The sequence below is a fragment of the Pinus tabuliformis genome, chromosome 5_2, assembly GCF_031772625.1.
Source record: "Pinus tabuliformis cultivar Carrire ecotype Pingquan chromosome 5_2, CPIR1, whole genome shotgun sequence".
NCBI lineage: Eukaryota > Viridiplantae > Streptophyta > Pinopsida > Pinales > Pinaceae > Pinus > Pinus tabuliformis.
The window spans coordinates 607,031,075-607,038,914 of NC_142306.1; positions in this window are offsets into that span (position 1 = coordinate 607,031,075).

The window sequence follows — 7,840 nt, forward strand, 5'->3', positions numbered from 1 at the left end:
CTAATTTTCAAATTAACTTCTACATCTACTACCATGTTCTGCATCTGTTCCATTTTTGAGGGGTTTCTTTCTCTTAGATGAAATTCTATCTCTGAATCAAATGATCTTGGGTAATGCAAAAGAGCTGAATCAGGGGGAGTTCTTATATTTAATGGTATTGAATAATAGATTTGATTAAATCTGTCTGAAAATTGTTGTATTGTTTCATCTGGTTGTCTTTTTAACTGATTATATTCTTCCATGATCACAAGAAGATTGACTTTAAATATCCATCTATCAAGGAAGAGTTTGAGAAACTGCTCAAGATTGGAGATGGTTGCCTTAGGCAGGGTTTTGAACCAACTCTCTACTTTGTCTTGCAAAGAAAGAGCAAAAAGCCTAATACTAACATCCTCTTCATCTACTTTAAATAAGTTAAGATAATCTTCAAAAGCTTGAATATGTTTTTGGGCGGTGATACCATTCTCTCCATCAAACCTAGGGAGATACTTTGGATAATCATTAGGGAAAGCATGGAGTGCAGGAGGCAAAATGAGTGGTTTATATCTATTAGGAACTTTATGAGGTATTGGAATATGTACAGGGATTGTATGATTAGTCTTAATTGTTTTATTCTCCTTAATTGGAAAATGATCTTCATAAGAATTAGAAGACTGCTGTTCAAATGTGTAAGGAAATTTTATATCTACATTTTTCAAAGGAAAATGATAAAATTTAATCTAAAATCATCTCTAAAATACAATATACATTGAAAATTTTTATCAATGAGAAAGAACATAATGTCTTGGATAACAATCCAAGCTAAAAGCCTGATCTTTCCACATAGTTCTTTCAGGTTCATTTCTCCAGTGGAGTCTTGATTGAGAAATTGATTTGGAGTCGCCAGGTGGATGATTTTAACCTTTGTGTGTCTGATCACTGTCCACCATCATAGATCAGATATAAACCTGTAAACCAATTCTGAAGAAAAATTTAGTTCTCCAGGAAGCCAAATTTTGAGTATTTTATTATTATTTTTCTTTTTTATGAATTTTCAAAACAACCTCTATGATTTCTTTAAGAGGCTTTAGATATGAGATTTAAACTTTCTTAAAGATTTATTTGACATGAGGAACTGATCAAGTTTTTTAAACTAGATGTTTAATCCATAAACTAGACCGGAGATAGACTGAAGCAACATTCATCTAATATGCAATTGCAAAGCAAGAGTAGTTCAAAGGCTACTTGGCTAACTTCAGGCTCCGTCTCGTAGTTTATAAAGTAAACAATAGTAACAAACAAATTATTCGTTCCCCAACAGAGTCACCACTATGTTATCACTCAAATTTTCCTAGAAGTTGTTGGGAAGAGGAAAGGGGTCTGAGGTAACCACAAACCAACTTTTAGGTATAGAATCTAGCCAATCTGTACCCAGAGAGGGCTCTCTCTTTATGATTTAGCTTGGTTTTGAAAGATATTAGGCTAGTTGTGAAGTTTAGGAGTTTTGTTTGAGTTTGGGTGGTGAGATTCAATAGCAGAGGGGTAAAACTGAGTAGTTCAGGCCATTGGGCTAATGGATTCAAAGAATATGGCTTAACTGGACTTGGTTTCTTAACAAAAGATGGTTTCACAGGGCAAGATGGTCAAACAGGGAACAAATGGAAACTTGAGATAAATGGAATGGGTTTAAAATGGGTGAAGGGAAGTTAAGAATCCTTCAACACATTTAAAGAGGGAACTTGAATGATTACTACTAAAGAGCAGTTAAGAATTCTTTAATAAATAATCAAAATGAATGAACTAGAAAACAAGAGCAATTAAGATTTCACTGTTTATACTAATTCAGAAGAAAACATGGAGAACAATAACGATTGAAAACAGAGTACAATCAAGCATATTCTAAATTAATATTTTTCATTTATCATTCGGATGTGAAACATGAATGATATAATAAACAAGGAAAACTTTAAAACATAAGGTATAGAGGACTTATTGATCTGGTGTTTGCTTCAAAAAATCTGTGAAAAGTCCTTTGATTCAATTCTTTATCGAGCAATCGATACAAAAGTTGGTCGAATCAACACTTTATTCCAAAATAGTCAATATTACAGAAATTTCAAAGAATCCACACAAAATACTTCAAATGGAGAAGTATTTATACTATTTGTAAACTAAAATATCTTGAAAAATTATCAAGATTAGTTTCACAAATATCTCCAACTGTTTACATTAATAGAACTTTAATAAAGGACATTCCAAACTAATGAATCTATTTGGCACTATGTTTATTGATTTATGGTGATGAAGAAGAGAAAGTTGAATTTGGTAGAAACTCTTAGTTGATGATGAAGCATCCTAGTCACTAACTGCATCCTTCCTTTGTGCATTCTGCCCTAGAAATTCTGCAAACTTAGGGTCCAATGATACGCTTGTATATCTCAATCTGTAATAGATATGTAAAATGTGAAAGAGATTTTTGTAGATCTGATTTTGTTTTAGATAAACCTCTCTCCGTTTCCCAAAATTCATCTCCAACGGTTCATAATATTCTCTGCAAAAGATGTCAAAAACAGGACTTTGCAGAAACGAAAAAATACGCTATGAATACATGCACTTATATCCCTCTTGGTAATACCTGTGTAAAACGTGAGAGAGGTTTTTGTAGATGAGAATTTTGGGAACAAAAACCTCCTCCAGTTTCTCAAAATACTTCTTGGAGTGGCCACAATAGTTTCTGCAAAACTATGACTTAAACAGGAAATTTCTGAAGAATGTACCATTTCTATTCTGATTTCATCTTTTAACCTTGAACTTCTTTTGACTGTTTTTCACTTTTACTTTGGATAAAATTCATTGTAGCTGGTGAAAGTGTTTTCATCTTTGTTTAACCCTTAATTTCTTCATGTTTACTTTTACTGTTTATTGTTTACTTTTTACTTTTACCGCTCTATTTTTTCATCTGTCTTTACTTTGACATGAATTTGTATACTTTGTTTTGTAACTGTCTTCCATGCTGTTTATTTTCATGCTAGTTTACTTGACTTGGTCTTCAATCTGATACTTTTTAATCCTAATACACTTTGATTGTTCTTTACTGTGTCTTTTTACCTTCAATGTGTAGTTTAGGTTTTTACTGTCTATTTCAACAGTAAATCATTTAATTTCATGTTTCCTCTGCTTGTCTTTCAACTGTATGTTTTATCTTCCATCTCTTGTTTGAATAGATTTGATAACAATATTGGAGTAAATAGGTCCTATGACTAGTATTAAGACTATTTATCCAAGGATGTGGTCTTCTGATCACCTGTAAAAGAAAACAAATTGTTAAGACATTGGTTTGTAAGGGAGGTCGAAAAGGTTTCATTTGAGTTTGAAAGGTCTGTGGAGTGATTCTAGAATGATTTTTGGGAGGCGAGCCATGCTCGAATCGGTTAACAGAGGCCTGAGGTGGCGCAGATGGGTTACATAGGGTTTTATTACACAATCAGGTGAGAAACGAGCAAAACTAGGGTTTTTGTATTTCAATGGGTAAATGGTTGATATTGGCGGGTGAATGACAATTGGCTTTCACTGACTGATGGGACAGCTTTGTCATTTAGTAGAAGGTGGTAAGGGGTATGTGCTTGCACCGCTTTTGGAGGTGTATGGTTTTCAGTTGAGGGCGAGCGATCACATATACTGTTTGACATGTGGCGGGAGTACGGGGAAAAACCGCCTGGTGATCGCGCGTTAACGTGCAGTCACCAGGGGGGCGATATCGACGTCGATCATTGGATGATGGGAGAATGATCGGATGGTGGATAGGGAGCGTAGTATGACGGGGCTTTACTTTTGTGGGCTCAATACACTTAACAATTAATCAATTGTATCGGGGTCACTGCGATTGGTCGGGGGGTGGTTCTTAATTAACCTTTAGGGTTAATTAATTCCAATTAATCCTTTTGACGCATATTTATGGTTATATTTAATTGGGGCGGGATTATATAAGAAATTTGGGGTCTTTTATGTATATTTACATACTACGGGAAAGGGTAAAATCTTTTTGGGAGATATATAATATAAGTAAGAAGTTAATATGACAAATGAAATGGAAGCGCTAAGTTAAAACATTTCGTATATACATTTAAACGTAGGATTTAAGTGAAAAAAGGGGTTATTTAGGTGATATTACGTATTTTCCTAAGTAAAATAGGATTTTACTTAGGAAATGAGCTTGTGAAATCAAATGAATTGTTTATGGATGAGTCTGAGTACTTAGGTTTTTAAATCATTGGGTCGAGGGTTCGGTCCCTGCAGAAATCAGAGAAATGCTCTGAGCCCCTTTAATTTTCAAAGACCTTAATACTTCAGGGGGAATTAGTCAAATATTTAGGGAGAAATGTGAAGGGAAGTTAATTATCTGGACTTGTTTTTCTTGAACTGCATCATGTGTAATGTCTGCCTTGCACTTGTGATAAAAATGAAAATGAACACATTTAGAGACCTTATACATCACAAGTAATTCTGCAACACCATCTACCTACTCTACCTACTTTAACCTGACATTTTTTCTCCTTTATTAGGGTGCACTTGGACTGGAAAACCCTTATCACACTTTTTCTTTTACATATAGAAATCTATCTAAGTCTAACCTTATTACATCCAAGGGCTCAGATTAAAATGTTGAGCTCCTTTTATTCACTCTACCTATATCTACTTACCTACCAAGATTAAACTGTTTGGTCAGATTTTATTCTCTACTTCTAAATCATGAAATTCAAATATGAACTAGCCACGCTTAATCTGTTTAACTATTCATCAATTGTGGCATAATTTAACAAGATGCACACAATTGTTTAACATAAGAGTAAAAAGTAGTGGCATTTAGACTTGCACACTTTCATTGGTCTTTTTTTCTGATGGGGTTCATTTTTTCACCTTTTTTGACCATTTTATTTCTTTTCACCCTTTGATTTTTCTTTTAGGGTATACCCTCTTTACATGTTTTAAATTTTTTGATGTTTGACAATATGGAAAACCTTTGCAACAAGGAAAGGTATGAACATATTCATAGCTCATCAAGTCAATCATGAAATATGACACCTATTGGTATAGGAGCATAACATGGAGCACTTTTGAAAGGTCATTTTTGTTTTTGCTTTTGAAGAAAACTTCTTGAAAACTTGGTTTTTGCTTTCTTTGACCTTGTTTTGATTTAGTTTCTTTTTTGCGAGTGAAAGTTCATTTTTGTTTTTCTTGTGATTTGCTTTTAGTGTTTGGACGAAAATGAGCATTAGCAACTTATATTCTATCTAAACATCTTAAGTGGCTAATTAGAATTGATAAGCAAGTTTCTTTCATTCGTTGATTTAGAGTAGTCTTAAGTTTTGCATTAGCATATACTCATTGCATTAGGATAAACTTGTGCATCTTTTAGGGCATCCATAGTTTTATTAATTTTTGTGAGTGTGAAGTTCGAGTACAAGAAAAGAAAAGAAAAAATTATTGCTTTCTTAGAAGTTCCTTAGAACCTAGTAGAAATTTCTTTCATCAAAGAACAAAACAAGTGCATTTGCATATAGTTTGGTTTTTATTAATTTCTTTTGTGTCGAAAAACACCACAAGTTTCATTTCTGCTTATCACTTGACTTAAGAACAACCCATTTCAAAACAAGTGCTAATTAAAATATACTAGAACCTTTTTATATATTGTCAATTTAGACACACCAACAAGTTTTAGGATATTTGAGGGCCTTAGATTAGGTGTGTGGAGAGAAAACTCTCCACGACCATCTAAGCTGTCAAACATAGAAGTCTGAATAGCGAGTGAAAATCCAATAGTCTTCAAGAGACTAGGAAAGCTCCAGATCTGGGAGTTAAGCACGTGGGTTTTTGAATATAAGGAAGAGAGATACCCCCTCTCCTACTTGTCAGATCTTACCTAAAGACTATTCTGCCTGGCTTCTAACATGAGTTGGTAACCTTAGTTGCTTCTCCTAGGGATCTACACAGGTGGCTGCGGAGGGGAATCCCGTGGCACCTGAGGTTGACGTTGTATCACTCTCAACGGTACTTCTGGAGGGCACCCTTGCGAAGCTTGGGGGCTTGCACCAGCATAGGCTGTTGTTAGGAGGTCAGCGTAACTTCCTCTGTTACCTTCGCTGCTAGGATTGGGCCGTCATTATCCCAGACTATCTTCGGAAGACCCCTTACTTCACTTTCTTGTATTTTGGTGTTTGATCCTCATCACCCGGAGTGGAAATAGTTAAGTTGTTTAACTGGCTGATATCTTTTAGGGACTTTTTAGTGTGTGCTCTGTGCTCTTAGTTGGCTGAGCTTTCATTTTTTCTTGAGTCTTTAATTAGATCTTAATAAAATATTCAAAGTGGCTAACTGATCGCCTAGATAGTCTTGAAGACTTCATCGTCTTTCACCACCAGGTTTAGAGCCTTCTCCTAGAAGGCGCAGAGGTAATACTGCCAGTGGGTTTCATCCCGTGGAAACTGACGCATTGGCGATTGATCCTCCCCCCGGGGGCATTAGTGTTCAGGATAGGCCTGGTACTTTCGCAGAACTAGAAAGGAACACCCTAGTTCTTTCTCGAGTTCTTTTTCAATCGGAAGATAACATTGAGGTAGAAGAACTCCCAGAGTCATTAGCGGCTCCGAATTCTCCTCTACCTTCTAGTCATCTAGATGTATTACAATACGTTGGGACTCTGATGCATAGACCGTCAAGTCCAGGTCATATTACACGCTAACCTTTGATGACCACCACTAGAAGCATGGCTTTTACCACGAGTGCTACAACCATGCAGACTCCAACATCAATACAAGGGGGAGGAACCATTTCCATCCCCTTTGCATCTTTATTTGGGTCTTTTGCTAGCACATCCTTAGTTGGGTCTACCTCCATTCCTTCTACGAGTGGAAATTCCCAAGCCAATGCATCTAGTTCTGGATTTTTCCCATCTGGCACCCATTCATAGGGTATTCCGTCAGTTCCATTTAGTGCCTCCACATCCATGACGGGTGTGTCAGCTTCATTTCATGTTTTTCCTTTTGGAAGTGGTCATATACCACATTCCAACCCGACGAAAGGATCTATGCCTTTCCCTTCTGCAGGACATGGTAACAATCCCTTTCAAGGTTGGACTAACCCTACGATTAGTGGCATAGGAACTAGGAATCTGTTTTTCGGCCAACAAGGGAATAGGCCGTTCTCCACAGTTAGTTCATTTCGAAGTATTCCTCCCTTAGCTTCTGCTTGGAATCCTTATCAAGGGTTATCAACTCCTTATAATCCTTTGGGAGGGAGCTTTGCTGGTTATGGAGGTTTTTCGACGAAGCTGGTCAAACTCCAAGTTTTGTTGGATCACAAGGTTCGCCTTTTGGTTTAGCTAGTTTTGCTAGTTACTTCAGGCAGCCTGCTACCTTCCAAAATCCAGGCTAATCTTTTCAGAACTTTGGGAACCCTGCCCAGTCTGGGTGGAATCCCCAAGGTCCTCCTAGGCTTCCTTTTAAGGCAACGTTGAATTTGCCAGATCTCATGAAATTAACAAACAATCCAATCAAATACAATCTGGCCTGGCCTCTAGTCCCAACCAAACTCCCTTTGGACATTCCAAAGTTTGAGGGGAAGGATGGTGAAGACTCAGGTGACCATGTAACCACATTCCATTTGTGGTGCTCATCAAACTCCCTCATCGATGACTCGATTAGGTTGAGACTTTTTCAATGCACCTTAACTGGCAATGCAGCCAAGTGGAGTTTGCTTCCTTCATCAATTTGGCTATAAATCATTTTCCAGTTGCTCGTTCCTTATGATGCCAGAACTGAACTTCTGGCCAATTTTTGTCAGGATACGACAACTCACATTTCTG